General features: G+C 45.1%; 5 non-coding genes across 5 annotated transcripts; 2 read left to right on the top strand and 3 right to left on the bottom strand.

Moving 5' to 3' along the window:
• Positions 1 to 1,721: 1,721 nt before the first annotated feature.
• Positions 1,722 to 1,794, bottom strand: trnav-uac (transfer RNA valine (anticodon UAC)). The gene has a single exon. It is a non-coding gene; the product is annotated as a tRNA-Val (tRNA).
• A 1,175-nt stretch (positions 1,795 to 2,969) lies between these two features.
• On the top strand, positions 2,970 to 3,042 carry trnak-cuu (transfer RNA lysine (anticodon CUU)). Its single transcript has one exon. It is a non-coding gene; the product is annotated as a tRNA-Lys (tRNA).
• Positions 3,043 to 3,120: 78 nt separating this feature from the next.
• trnal-cag (transfer RNA leucine (anticodon CAG)) lies at positions 3,121 to 3,203 on the top strand. The gene has a single exon. It is a non-coding gene; the product is annotated as a tRNA-Leu (tRNA).
• A 2,066-nt stretch (positions 3,204 to 5,269) lies between these two features.
• On the bottom strand, positions 5,270 to 5,342 carry trnav-aac (transfer RNA valine (anticodon AAC)). The gene has a single exon. It is a non-coding gene; the product is annotated as a tRNA-Val (tRNA).
• Positions 5,343 to 5,782: 440 nt separating this feature from the next.
• trnan-guu (transfer RNA asparagine (anticodon GUU)) lies at positions 5,783 to 5,856 on the bottom strand. Its single transcript has one exon. It is a non-coding gene; the product is annotated as a tRNA-Asn (tRNA).
• Positions 5,857 to 7,429: the final 1,573 nt, after the last annotated feature.

The raw sequence follows: 7,429 nt of genomic DNA, 5'->3' as shown, positions 1-7,429 counted from the left end.
TACCATAGCAGGGAGGTCAATAACCAGGGGGCATAGATTTAAAGTGATTGGTGGAAGGATTAGAGGGGAGCTGAGGAGAAATGTTTTCACCCAGAGGGTGGTGGGGGTCTGGAACTCACTGCCTGAAAGGGTGGGAGAGACATAATCCCTCGTTACATTTAAAAAATACTTGCATTTGCACCTGAAGTGGTGCAACCTGCAAGGCGACGGACCGATTGCTGGAAAGTGGGATTCGGCTGGTTGGTTCATTTTCGGCCGACGCGCACGCGATGGGCCGAATGGCCTCCTTGTGTGCCGTCAATTTGGGATGATTCTGCAAAAGTGGCAAGTGTTTTTTTGTAACAGCAAATTCCCTGACCGGGAATCGAACCCAAGCCGCGGCGGTGAGAACGGCGAATCCGAACCACTGGACCATCAGGGAAGGCATGAAAAGTTTCTCAATATATCTGGGAGTGTTTGTATTAGGTTCAAATAATATTTATGGTTTCGTGACTCTGTTAGTTGCAAATGTATTTACATGAATCTGTATTATTTATTTATTTATTGAGGTGTATATATTGTAAATCTACTTCTGGCGCTGATAAGAGTCCATATAATTCCGCAATTAATGTTTCATTTGCGTTTTCACAATAACAGGTCTGTCTCACTGGTTCCCCAGTGTCAGGGAGGGAAGTGTCTGATGCCCTCTTTTATTTAATGTTACAAACGGAAGACAAACGCTCGTATTCGTTCAAAATCAACCTGAAGGTGGACACACACACAGAGATAAACACAGCCAATGATATGGTCGTCATGTTGGGATTGCTGCACATGCATACCCAGGGGCGAGTTTACTGCAATGATAGACAAGAGCGGCTGAGTTTTTCAGTCCCGGTTAACTAAGTCGATGGAGTGTGCGACTCCAAATCTCAGGGGCGTGGGCTTCAGCCTCATGTTGGGCGTATTCTGATTTAACCTTTTTATGTTGCTTTCAGGGGTGAACCCAAGCTCTGACTCCCCCCGACCTCCCGTGCAGTGTCACCGCGCACATTGTGGCCGCGCCCGGGCTGATTTCTCTCTCTCTCACCCGGGACCGCTGAGTCTGCTGTACCCTGATCACCAACTCACCCAGTTTGTGAATTTAAACCGGAACAGGTGTCTCGCAAAGGGCAAGAGAAGTTGGGAAGGCTGCAACCTCTGACAAAATCTCATTCCCATTAAAGATTTGTGTATCTGAATCCCGAACACTTTCTGCAACTTTTAAAAGTTTTGACATTCACTGTACAGGACGCGGCACCTGGAGACTCGTCTCTGACACTCACAGTGATGCGTTGGGCTGTTTTCAGTCGTAAAACAGCTATTGTCATATTATGAATATTGTCTTAGACTCCCTCCCCAGCGGACAGGGTTTGTCTATCTCCCTTTCAAAATCATAAAATTCCTTCTATATTCCAGGGAATACAAGTATGTAACCGCTCCTCATAATTTAACCCTTCGTGCCCTGCTAACATTCTGGTAAATCTGGGCTGCGCTCCTTCCAAGGCCAATATCCCCTTTTGGAGTAAAAGGGAATAAAATTTAAAATGAGCGTCACTGAGGATCAGTTTTCTATCACTCAAAGTTATCTGCTCAATGAAGTAAAAGATGCAGCTTACAAAGAACAAGGGAGCAGCCACTGTCTCCTTTTTTGGCAGGAAAAGAAAATTAACCTGGATGTTCATGGAGACCAAGTTCCAACATAATGTTTCTGCCCGGGATCGAACCGGGGACCTTTCGCGTGTAAAGCAAATGTGATAACCGCTACACTACAGAAACAGATGGCATGCTGCTTAACGCAATGGGCAACTGAATGGTGTCCTCTCTCTGCTCGTACTTGGAATGTGTTCTTTCAAGTCCAGCAAGAGATTCGGACAGTGGCTGCTCCCCCTTTTCTTTAAAAACTCTCAGGGTAGTGGCTTTGAGCCCCACGTTGGGCGAGTACCGTTTAAACTTTTCTGCTGCTTCCACCGGTGAGCCCCAGCTCTGACACTTCCCCCACCCCCACCTCCGTCTCACCGCGCACGATGGGGCCGCGCCCGGGCTGAATATCTCCAATTAGGTTTCCGCCCCAGTCGCAGCATGAAATGGTCCATATCAAAGTCACAAATGATACTCCATGTGACTCCCACCATGATAAACTATCCCTCCTCATCCTTCTCAAATACAATATCTCACCGTGCTGTTATGCTGTTAGACGAGTTTCCTCTCTCTGCTCCTATTTGCAATGTGTTGCTTTTCCGATTGATAACACTTAGTATCATTGTATTATGTTAGTCCACAAGATGAGACCATTCGGCCCATCGTGCCTGTGCCGTGTCAAACACACGTATTCGTTCAAAATGCGTTCAGAGATGGATTGAGTGCTTTGTTATCAGAAAATTGCCTGAACCCCCACAGTCCACAGCTTTCCTCCTCGCTATCAACCACACGGCCTATTTTTGTGTCACCCGCAGATTTCTTAATCATGTCCCCTAAGTTTCGGTCCAAATCGTTAATGTGGAGCACAAAAAGCAAAGGACCAAGTACCGAGCCCTGCGGCACCCCACTGGAAACAGCCTTCCAGCCACAAAAACACCCGTCGACCATGACACTTTCCTTCCTGCCACTGAGCTAATTTTGGATCCAATAAGCCACATTCCCTTGGATCCCATGGTCCTTTCCTTTTTTGACCAATCTGCCATGTGGGAACTTTTCAAAAGCCTTGCTAAAATCCATGTAGACGACATCAATTGCGCTACCCTCATCCATCCTTCTTATCACCTCCTCGAAAAATTCAATCAGGTTCGTCAGACACAACTTCCCCTTAACAAATCCATGCTGACTGTTCTTGATTCGTCCGTGCCTTTCGAAGTGACAGTTCATCCTGTCCCTCAGAATTGATTCCAATAATCTGAAATGGAGTCTTTCTCCTGCTTGCTGCAATAACAGATAAGGTGGTGAAAAGCACGAAAACCCGCCTAGCTCAGTCGGTAGAGCATGAGACTCTTAATCTCAGGGTCGTGGTTTCGAGCCCCACGATGGGCGAGTATCATTTTAAACTTTTATGTTGCGTTCACTGGCCAACGGTGCAGAATTGATGCAGAATGAAATGTTAAACTTGTAGTCAGGATGGCCGAGCGGTCAAAGGCGCTGCGTTCAGGTCGCAGTCTCTTCTGGAGGCGTGGGTTCGAATCCCACTTCCGACAATGCTTATTTTTACGAAGACGTGAAAATATTTTATTTGTGGATTGTGCTGCAGCTGATTTTTCGACCAAGTTGATTTACTCCTCCCACAAAAGCAACTGGCTTTGTGATGGAAATGTGACTTGAGAAGTTTCAAACGGTGAAATGTTTGACATATTAATGATCTGGACAAAGAAATAGAACAGCAGTGGGAAACATTTAAAACAGTGATCAATAGAGTCCAGGAGAAATATATCCCACTAAAAAGCAAGAAAAAACCAGCCAGAAATGACACACCAGAGATGAATAAAGAAACAAGGGCAAAATTGAAACTGAAGAAAAAGGCCCAAACTAGACAATAAAGGAGAGAGGGGAATGTGAAAAGACTGGGAAAGAAGTCTAAAGAACTATTAGAAAGGCAAAAAGGAATATCAAAAAAAGCAAAGTATTCGAGACACATCAACAGCCAAAAAAAGTTTAGGATAGGAATAGGGTCACTAAGGGATACACACGACAAACTCACAGGCAATGACAGCGAAATGGCAGAAATATTAAATAATCACTTTGCTTCAGTATTTACCAGGGAGACTGCTATTTTGGGCGTGACAGTAGAAGAAGAGATCAAAAAGATATGTAAAGACATATAAGATCCAAAGGGGGGAGATAATTGATAAAATAATCAATCTTAGAGAGGAAATTTCCTGTTAGGTGCCTAACCAGAGTTTCAAACCGCTCAGCCACGCTAATTTCCATATTACTGTTCAGGAGCTTATTTCACAGGGACACGATTACTGCACTCCATTTAGGGAGGCTCAGTGAAAGGCGGAAATTGATCTATTAATAGAATCATAGAATAACATAGCGCCATTCGGCCCATCGTGCCAGTGCCAGCTCTCTGAAAGAGCTGTCCAGTTCGTCCCACTCGCCTGCTGTTTCCCCATAACACTGACAATGTTTCCATCCAAGCGTTCATCCAATTCCCTTTTGAAAACTGTGAGTTAAGAAAAACAATATTGAAAGGGGTGCTGGGGTCTCTGCAGCGTCGATGCAGAGTGTGTGATGATTGAAGTTATCAAGATGGTTGCTTTACACATGGTATGTTGTGCAATCATCCTGAAATATCTTCAATATCCAATCCAAATTGAATCGCAAACCTGACGGACCAACACTGGAAAACAAGTCATGAGTGAACGCAAATCATCTGGGACCCGTTTTCAGCCTCACGGCACTTAAAAAAAGTGAAATAACTTTGCATTGAAAAGATTTGGAACTTGCATCTGTGCCTTTATCTGTTCCATTTCTTAAAGTTGCTGGCGTCTGATGCTGGACACGCCTCTGCTCCCTCGATTAAACAAAAAAGGAGGTGTTTGACGTTGACTGCACCTGTTGGTTATGAGCTCATCCTTCACATTGAGTGGGTTCGCGTCCTTTAAACGGCGTCAAATTTAGCCCAGCGGTGAACTGCGCAGCAAACAAGTTCATCACCGTCTCACCGCGGGCACTAACTGACACGTTTATCATTATTTCTTTCAGACCGAAATAAATAGGAACCGTGATTTTAAATTTGCACGAAGTGATTTTTAGGAAGTCGCCTTTAAATGTTTCAAAGGCGACTGCGAATTTATGATCGTCTGGCCATTTCACCAGCCGTGTTGAAAACAAAACATGTCTCTAACTTTCGCGTCTTTTTTCGAAAGGCAAAAAACATATTTCCCGTGACCTCTGAAGGATGGACAAGTACATTTCAGAAAGCTGAATCAAGTTCACCAGCCTTTTAATCCGGAGTCAGACCTTTGCGCCACGCACTCTGAAGACAGGCTCCTGGATGTTATTATATTTTTTGAATGTTTCTCAAACACCGTTTCATATATTGGTTGAATGGATGAGGCTTATCAAATTTCCGCCAGAACCCACCGGTAATGAGACAGCATTGGAAGCAGCCTTCACCCCCAATATCACGCTGGCATTCATCGCCTGCTCCCAACGGACTCCATTAACAGGGCTTGGAGATATGGACTTTGTTCACATTTAATTAGAAATGTGAATCGTTAAATATTTAATCATTTTTAATGGGGACAACGTTTCAAAATATTTCCGCCCGGTTTCGAACCGGGGACTTTTCGCGTGTTAGGCGAACGTGATAACCACTACACTACGGAAACCTGACACCTCCAACTCCGTGTTAGGGATATAACCCCTCAGCCAAACTAATTTCCGTATTTCTGTCCAGGAGCTCATTTCACAGGGATACATTCACTGCGCTGTATTTCGGAAGGCTGCAGAGAAGGATCGGTGACGATGGTCAGGCAGGGAATCCCAGAGCATCGCGCCCACACAAACATTTCACTGTTTTGTTTTCATGTGCCTGATATCCGACCGCAGTGTAAATTATGGCGAATCAGGCATGCTCAGATGACATTGTTCACAGAGTGTTTTCTTGCAGCCAAATCACACATTAGAAAACATGAAATGAGATGAAGAGATCGGAGCCATTTAAAGTGCTCCCAGTTACTGCTGATCAGGAATTGAAACATGGCACCGGCTTCAGGTCGATCAGAATGAGGCAATGAATCCAAAAGTGGGACGAAAAAGGTGCAATTTTCGTCCCTGGGTGGGCTCGAACCACCAACTTTTCGGTTAACAGCCGAACGCGCTAACCGATTGCGCCACAGAGACCGTCTGGTCCTTTTTCTTGCAAGATACACTAAAGTAGCGTGTCACCGAGCCAAAGTTACATGTTGCAGCCACAGAAATGCAATTGTCCACTATCAGTGTTACTTTTCCAGAAATAAAGGATGGGACATTGTTTGTGGAAACATGGGAACGGTCTGGTCTCGCTCACAGCATCGACATCACCGACAACCAGCTCTCCTGCAACCGGCGCGCCCACCGGTGCTTTGTCTGTTCGTTCGTTGCACTGTGGGAGATCCTTCGCCACACTGACTGCAGCGGTTTAAAAAGCCGGCTCACCACCACCTTCTCAAGGGCTTTTTGGGATGGGCAATAAATGCCGGCCTCGCCAGCGACGCCCACATCCCATGAACGAATAAAAAAATATATTCTGAGCGTCCTGATGCTGATGTCAGGTTTTGATCCCTGATCTGCAGTAACTGGGAGCTGAAATATTAATTGTACCGAATGCAAACACTCCCGGAGATATTTAACACTCTTACATGCCTTCCCTTCTGGCCTCGTGGTTCGGCTTCGGTGTTTTCATCACGGCGGCCTGGGTTGGGAATATGCTGTTACAAAAAAGAATTGCCAATTTTGTCGAATCACAGCAAACTTACGGCACAAAAGGAAGCCATTCGGCCCATCCTGTCCGCACCGGCCGGAAATGAGCTACCCAGCCGAATGCCACTTTCCAGCACTCGGTCTTTAACCTTGTAGGTTACGCCACTTCAAGTGCATATCCAAGTATTTTTTTAAATGTCACGAGGGATTCTGCCTCGACCACCCAGTCAGGCAGTGAGTTCCAGACCCCTACCACCCTCTGGGTGAAAAAAATTCTCCTCAGCTCCCCTTAAATCCTTCCACCAATCATTTAAATTCTATGCCTCCAAGTTATTAACCTCCCTGCTAAGGTAAATAGGTCCTTCGCCTCCACTCTGTCTGGGCCCTTCATAATTTTGTACACCTCAATTAAATCACCACTCAGCCTCCTCTGTTCCAAAGAAAACAACCCCTGACTATCCAATCTTTCCTCACAGCCAAAATTCTCCAGCCATGGCAACCTCCTCGTAAATCTCCTATGTACCCTCTCTAGTGCAATCGCAGCTTTTTTGACCAGTCTGTCATTTGGGACCTTGTAAAAGCCTTGCTAAAATCCATGTAGACGACATCAAAGTACTCCAGGTGTGTTCTCACCAAAGCCCTATTTAATTGCAGCAAGACTTCCTTACTCTTATACTCCAACCTCCTTTCAAAAAGGCGAACATACCATTTTTCTTCCTAATTGATTGCTGTTCCTGCATGTTAACTTTCTGTGATTTGTTTACAAGTTCACCAAACTCCCTCTGAATACCGACATTTATTGGACTCTCACCTTTTAAAAAATATTCTGCTTTTCTATTCTTCCTACCAAAGTGGACAATTTCACATTTTCCCACTTTATCCTCCAACTGCCACCTTCTTACCCAATCACTTAACCTGTCCACCTCGCTTTGCGTCCTCCTCACGGCTTACTTTCCAACCGACCTTTGTATCATCAGCAAACTTAGATACATTGCACTCGGTCCCCTCATCTAAG

This window comes from Heptranchias perlo, unplaced genomic scaffold, assembly GCF_035084215.1.
Source record: "Heptranchias perlo isolate sHepPer1 unplaced genomic scaffold, sHepPer1.hap1 HAP1_SCAFFOLD_50, whole genome shotgun sequence".
Classification (NCBI taxonomy): domain Eukaryota; kingdom Metazoa; phylum Chordata; class Chondrichthyes; order Hexanchiformes; family Hexanchidae; genus Heptranchias; species Heptranchias perlo.
This window is presented reverse-complemented; position numbering and strand designations above follow the sequence as displayed.